The sequence below is a fragment of the Carassius gibelio genome, chromosome B25, assembly GCF_023724105.1.
Source record: "Carassius gibelio isolate Cgi1373 ecotype wild population from Czech Republic chromosome B25, carGib1.2-hapl.c, whole genome shotgun sequence".
Classification (NCBI taxonomy): Eukaryota; Metazoa; Chordata; class Actinopteri; order Cypriniformes; family Cyprinidae; genus Carassius; species Carassius gibelio.
The window spans coordinates 2,233,249-2,240,314 of NC_068420.1; the positions used below are offsets into that span (position 1 = coordinate 2,233,249).

Sequence of the window (7,066 nt, forward strand, 5' to 3'; positions counted from 1 at the left end):
TTCAACTATTCTCTGTATAATCGCTTTTTACTGAGATTACGCCATCTCTGCCGTTGCGTGGCTGAAATCTGAGCCGGGCTGCTGTTCCTCAGGGGAAACTGTGAACTCTAGACCGTGGCCTCACATTTCACTCGTACCTGAGAGATGACGTGACTGACTCCAAAACCTGCCGATGTGTTCAACAGAAGAAAGATCTTAATGCAGGTTTAGAACAACCTGGGGAGACTATGACAGAAGTTTCATTTTTGGCGGAACCACACACAGTAGACTGGGTACAATTGGTAAACTTTTTGCTTTTTCTTTTACCACACCAAAACCAGGGATAGAAAATAAGTGATTTTTCATATGACAGTTCCTTTATTTGTCAATATATTAATAAATATTAACATCCACAAGTGGTCATATCTCCCACAATTAACTAATAAACAGCTTTTAGTGTGATGGGTACAGTTGAGACACCCATCCGTAATGCTGTAAAGCTGCTGAACCAAGTCATTGCAAATGTAAAATACAAAAAAAATTAGAATTCAACAGTTTTTATTTAAATTCAGTATTTTTTTGATGATATGTATTTTTAAAACATTGTACATTAATGACAAACAGCAATAAAATATTTAATTTCAGTTCATCATTTTATAGTAACAGTTGAAAAGTTGAGTAGCAGTAAAAAACAATTGCTAACAGCAATAATAAAACAGATCAAACAAAAACCTAATAAACATAATAACACTATAACCTAGTGTTATTATTATTATAATTTAGTGCAACTAACCCGTATGTTCCGCGATGGGATTATACATCATGTCTCAACATTTCTCTAGATTTGACGATGACCTTGCATGACACAAAGACATGCATTATGTTAGTTTTAGAGCACAGATTAAGGATTATGAAAATGTAAGTGACCTTTAACAGCCATGTAATGACGACAAGCTATTCAATGTGGAATGGATGTGGTGAAGTGAAAAACTTGCCTTGGAAAAAAAACTTTCGCTGATATCTTTGGACTGGAGATTTTGTGTCCCTTATACATCGGACCCAGGAGTTTAATAAAATATTTCCCAAACACTGAAAACGAGTATCTTGTGTACAAATAGACACACACACACACACACACACACAAACCCGCAGCTGGCAGATTTCTCTCCTATACAGTAGGAAGTTAAATAACATGAGATTATCTGTTGATTAGCAGGGTTAATTGACAGTGACAGGGTGCATGTAATTGCAACAGTTGTAAATTATATGACATTGATAGATAGTTTTTTCCAAAGCTCACCTTTTCTCCTCAGAACTGGGCGGTGACTGCTGGGTAGAGCATTATTGTTCAAGCTTGTGACACAAAAGTGAAACTAACCTCAGCGTTACGCTCGTGCATCAGATCCGTTCACTTTACATTCTATATTCAATTGGGAAAGTTTCGAAGTCATTCAAAATGAGTTTTCAGGTCAATTATACAGATTTAAAACCTGACACAGAAATAAAAGAATCTGTGTCAACAACAGAAGAAGAGTTCAAGAGCAGCACTGAAGAGACAGAAAGAAAACTCATTCCTGAAGATGAAAAAGAAATAAAACTCATTCCTGAAGATGAAGAAGAAAGAAAACTCGTTCCTGAAGATGAAGATGGTGACAAATCTTGTAAGTCGAGCGCTTCATTCAGTGTTGTGTGTCTGTAATTCATTTCAAAAACATCAATATCTTATCACATGGTGTATTAACATGAAGAGAATCTGCATTTGAATGTATTCAGTCTGAGACTAAAGCATTTGAGAAGAAGAATCATAATTCTGAAGCCAGTCTTACTGAGGAAACTTTCTCTCTCTGTAAAGTCTGAGCAGTGTTTGCTGTTCCTCATGTTGTGTTTCTTCAGCAGATGCAGGCTCGTCACAGGGATCACTCGGTGAATTCACTCCTTTTTACTGGCGTATGTATTACATATTATTTGAAGTTTTTATAGTTTTATTACAGTCTTAAACTAACCGTCCCTTCATTAAAAAAAAATTACAGGTTGGACTGGGAATTTTGAAAATCATAATTCTGAAGCCAATCTTAATTTGAAAAACTGAATTTGTCCATGTAAAGCTGATTCACTGGTGTTTGCTGTTCCCCAGGCCGTGATTCTTCACCAATTCGATGGAAAACAAGTTGTCGTCGAAACAAATATGCGAGCTCAGGTATGCATTACTACTTGAAGTTATTAAATGTTTCTAAAAACATTACAAGGTTGGATTTTTACAACAACAAAAAAAAAACCTCGTCTTGAAAATAAAGATGATGATGAAGAAAAGGAAATATCTAGGACTCAGTCTATGGAAAACTTGGCTCTAATGAATAAGAATCCTCTCCAGCAGTGATGTATTTTGTAGTCCAATGCTGTCAATCCTCCCGTTTTTTTTCCGGAGTTTTCATGTATTTGAGCTCTTTTCCGCTGTCTTCCCGTTTTAGTATTTTCCTGTAAAATATCCCGTTAGCCCCTCCATCAGACCTGTCAAGTCTCTGTGTTGTTGTCCTGTTGCTACTCCTTGTCCTTCCAGCGAAACAGATGTTTTCAAAGCATCGTCTTGCTTACTTGAGAGCAACCTTAGCGTGATGTTGGGCTTTTTAAGATGGCGTGGTTGTTGTGAGAGCACGATTTCACGCCAATCTGTAGTTAATGCATCAGTTTTGTAGTTCAAATTTTTTTATGTCAGCAGAGAGATAGCAACAAAAAGATGAATGTTGAAATCTGCCCGTATTTTGGATGAGCAACCCGGGAAATTTCCCTTATTTTCAATGTTGACTTAAGCTATATAAATGAATATTCAGATGTTATGGTCTCCGTAGTCGTGCCTCCAAGCAGGAAAACCGTGCAAAGTTAATCCATTCTCATTTTATTTTCCCCATGGCGATTATGTGTTGCGCTATTACACCCCACAATACAGCAACTGTTTACCATGGTTGAAATAGATTTTCAGTTAATCAAATTAAGACACACGGATGAGAGGGAGTATGTCTAAACACTGCGCATTAGTCCGAGTAGCAGTAAAGGAGGGCCACGCCAAATAATGACGTCACGACGCCCAAACCCTATTATCTGGACTTCTCTAACTAATAAACAATAGTTTTAAAATCAACTAGATTAGACAACTTGTCAGGTTCAATTTTTCATATTTTTTGCAATTTTTATATTAACAAACTTTCAGCATTTTCTTTTCTTTTATAGCATATAATTTTATTTACAAACATAATTTTTCACCACACCATTACTTTATTTAGAATAATAAGGACATTTTATATAAAAAAATTATATTTTTATTTATAATTATTATTATTAGATATTAGAGCAAGTTCTAAGCTAAGTATAATTTTAGGCACAGTCTCTCCTAAAATATGTATGTTGTCTAGACAGCAAAAAAAGAAAAAATTATTAGCAATTTCAACAGCTCTCACCCAATCACTCCTCTATATGTAAAATATGTTTCTGCTATCACTGTAATAATTGTAACAGATCAATAAGAGCCCTTTTCCTGAAGGATGTTGCTTCAAAACCAAATTAATCAATTTGGGAATAATGTTGATTGGGGGGAAAAATCTCAACGTTGTCTAAAATGTTACTTTACAGTGGAAAGATGTATTTATATTTTAGGCATTATTGAAAACTCTAAAGATGAAAAGATCCACACTTTTGTTCTTATTGAATTTTTAATTTTAATGGCTAAACTACATATTCACAAATATATATTTAACGAAAATTTGTTTTATAGCATTTAAAAATTAAGTGAAACATTTTATTGAGTCCATATTGTCCTCAAAGAAACAAAAAGCTATTTGAGTTATGCATGCTTGTGCAGTTTATGTATTCCTTTAATATTGTTTATTTCGCTTCTCATTTGATATGTTTAATGCTTTATGTTTTTTTTTTTTTTTGTAATTGTTTTGAATGTGTTGACAGTCTGTTCAATAAAAGAAAAAAGAAAAAAAGTAAATACTAATAATCATTTAATATGGTAAAAAAAAAAAAAAAATATATATATATATATATATATGCAGATATATATATATATATATATGTTATTTGTTTTATAATTCATCTACAACATAGTAGGCTTCTGGCCATCAATTTTTGAATGCATGATTATGTAAAAAAATGTTTTATAATAATAATAATTTAAAATCTAAGCAGAGTAAAATGACATGAGATGTGGCTGTATTAAGATGATTGACAGTTTACAGTGACAGACCGCGGGTAAATGTGCCACAGAACAGTCCTTTAAAGACGCAGTTGTATGACGTAATAATTTGTTCCAAAGCTCGCCTTTTCTTCTCATAACTGATGACTGCATTATTCTTCAAGCAGACAAAATTAAAACTAACCTCAGCGTTACACTCGTGCATCAGATCCGTTCACTTTTCATTCTATATTCAATTTGGAAAGTTTCGAAGTCATTAAAATTGAGTTTTTAGGTCAATTCTACAGATTTAAAACCTGACACAGAAATAAAAGAATCTGTGTCAACAGCAGAAGAAGAGTTCAAGAACAGCACTGAAGAGACAGAAAGAAAACTCATTCCTGAAGATGAAGAAGAAAGAAAACTCGTTCCTGAAGATGAAGAAGAAAGAAAACTCGTTTTTGAAGATGAAGAAGAAAGAAAACTCCTTCCTGAAGATGAAGAAGAAAGAAAACTCATTCCTGAAGATGAAGAAGAAAGAAAACTCCTTCCTGAAGATGAAGAAGAAAGAAAACTCATTCCTGAAGATGAAGAAGAAAGAAAACTCCTTCCTGAAGATGAAGAAAGAAAACTCGTTCCTGAAGATGAAGAAGAAAGAAAACTCGTTCCTGAAGATGAAGAAGAAAGAAAACTCATTCCTGAAGATGAAGAAAGAAAACTCATTCCTGAAGATGAGGAAGAGTTCAAGAACAGCACAGTTTGAGAGACAGAAAGAAAATTTGTCCCCGTAGACAAAGATGTTGACGTAGCTTATAAGTCGAGCGCTTCATTCGGTGTTGTGTGTAATTCATTTCAAAAACATAAATATCTTATCACATGGTGTATTAACATGAAGACAATCTGCATTTGAATGTATTCAGTCTGAGACTAAAGCATTTGAGAAGAAGAATCATCATTCTGAAGCCAGTCTTACTGAGGAAACTTTATCTGTCTGTAAAGTCTGAGCAGTGTTTGCTGTTCCTCATGTTGTGTTTCTTCAACAGGGTATTACGCGTTAAAGGAATCACTCGCTGAATTCACTCCTTTGAGCTTACGTATGTATTAAATATTATTTGAAGTTATTATAGTCTTATTACAGTCTTAAACTAACTTTGTGCTGCCGTATGTATTACATATTATTTGAAGTTATTATAGCCTTAAACTAACCGTCCCTTCATTTCAAAAACATCACAGGTGATATTTTTACATTACACCCTCGTCTTGAAAATAAAGATGATGATGAAGAAAAGGAAATATCCAGGACTCAGTCTATGGAAAACTTGGCTCTAATGAATAAGAATCCTCTCCAGCAGTGATGTGTTTCATAGTTCAGTGCTTTATAGTACAATACTCCACATCAATACATTCATACTGTGGGTAAAATGTGATAGCATTCAAAGATTACTGTCATAAGATTCACTATCAAATATGTATTCTCTTCTGATGTTAGCCTCTTAAAGTAAAATGGTTCCTGAAAAGAATATAAATGAATTTATTAAAAGAGCTTGATTTTGTCATATACAGATTTTCACAATACACATTTTAATGCAGCTTTACAGAAAATGCATGTTTCTATGTTGAAAAATGATAGAAACGTTCAAATTCAGAGTCAGAGTAATGTCCATATGCCACAGTATTTGTACAGTTTTTGGATAATAAAAATCATATAAGTAGATGAAGACTGTATTTAAGCAGAAATGATCAATACAGTTAAAGCAATAATTACAGGCATTTTACATAATACACAATTAAATATGTTATTGTCTTATGTCACTGACATTTCTTCTGTTAAGTTGTAACATGAAGCTCTTAGACAACAAAATGTTTAACGTATGGATTTCAGTTATACCTATTGCTTGTACACTTTTTTTCTACCACATCTTTTCCTTCCCTTCTCCTCTCTATTAATGTGCTTGGACACAGAGCTCTGTGAACAGCCGGCCTCTTCTGCAATGACCTTTTGTGTCTTCTCCTCCTTGTGCAAGGTGTCAAAGGTCATCTTTTGGACAACTGTAAGGTCAGCAGTCTTCCCCATGATTGTGTATCCTACAGAACTAGACTGAGAGATCATTTAAAGTCTTTGCAGGTGTTTTGAGTTAATTAACTGATTATAGTGTGGCAACAGGTGTCTTCAATATTGAACCTTTTCACAATATTCTAATTTTCTGAGATACTGAATTTGTGAATTTCCTTAGCTGTCAGTTATAATCATCGAAATTAAAATAAATAAACATTTGAAATATATCAGTCTGTGTGTAATGAATGAATATAATATACAAGTTTCACTTTTTGAATGGAATTAGTGTTCGCGAAAAAGTTCGCAACTTTTTGATGATATTCTAATTATATGTATTTACTTAGTAACGTATATTATCTGTCACAAGCCTCGTCTCGAGAGTTTAGCTCACATCAAAAAAAATATAATAATGAATATAATAATTTGTTCGGGAGCTTTTATAAAAATAATGATATTATCATTCATTCTAAATGTGACGGCTACTGTGGCTTATAAACAGAAACAGAATCGACTGAATAAACAGGCTATTTTCATACGCGTTAAAAAGAAATAAATAAAATAGAAATAAGTGTATTTATATGTGATTAACCTTGAGTCCTTATAAATTAAATCAATATGACCAATGTATCACTTATTCTATAGTTAAAACATCGATGCTTTTAAAATGTAAATATTTAACAAAGCATGCAAACAAACGGACGGTTTTATCATCTTCGTTTTGTGATTGAAACCTCTTTTTGTTCAGCAATTATACACTCATCAGACAATCAGTAATTAGGTACACAGGTGATGTTATAAGACATAAGCATTTAAGACTTTCAGGATTAGAATGTGAGCTTGTACTATGATACTATTACGAA

At 33.3% G+C, this 7,066-nt stretch overlaps 1 long non-coding RNA gene across 1 annotated transcript; it reads left to right on the top strand.

The window, feature by feature from the left end:
* The first annotated feature begins 1,602 nt into the window (after positions 1-1,602).
* LOC128014681 (uncharacterized) lies at positions 1,603-6,313 on the top strand. Its single transcript, XR_008183619.1, has 4 exons — positions 1,603-1,926; positions 2,114-2,176; positions 5,194-5,244; positions 5,384-6,313. It is a non-coding gene; the product is annotated as an uncharacterized LOC128014681 (long non-coding RNA).
* Positions 6,314-7,066: the final 753 nt, after the last annotated feature.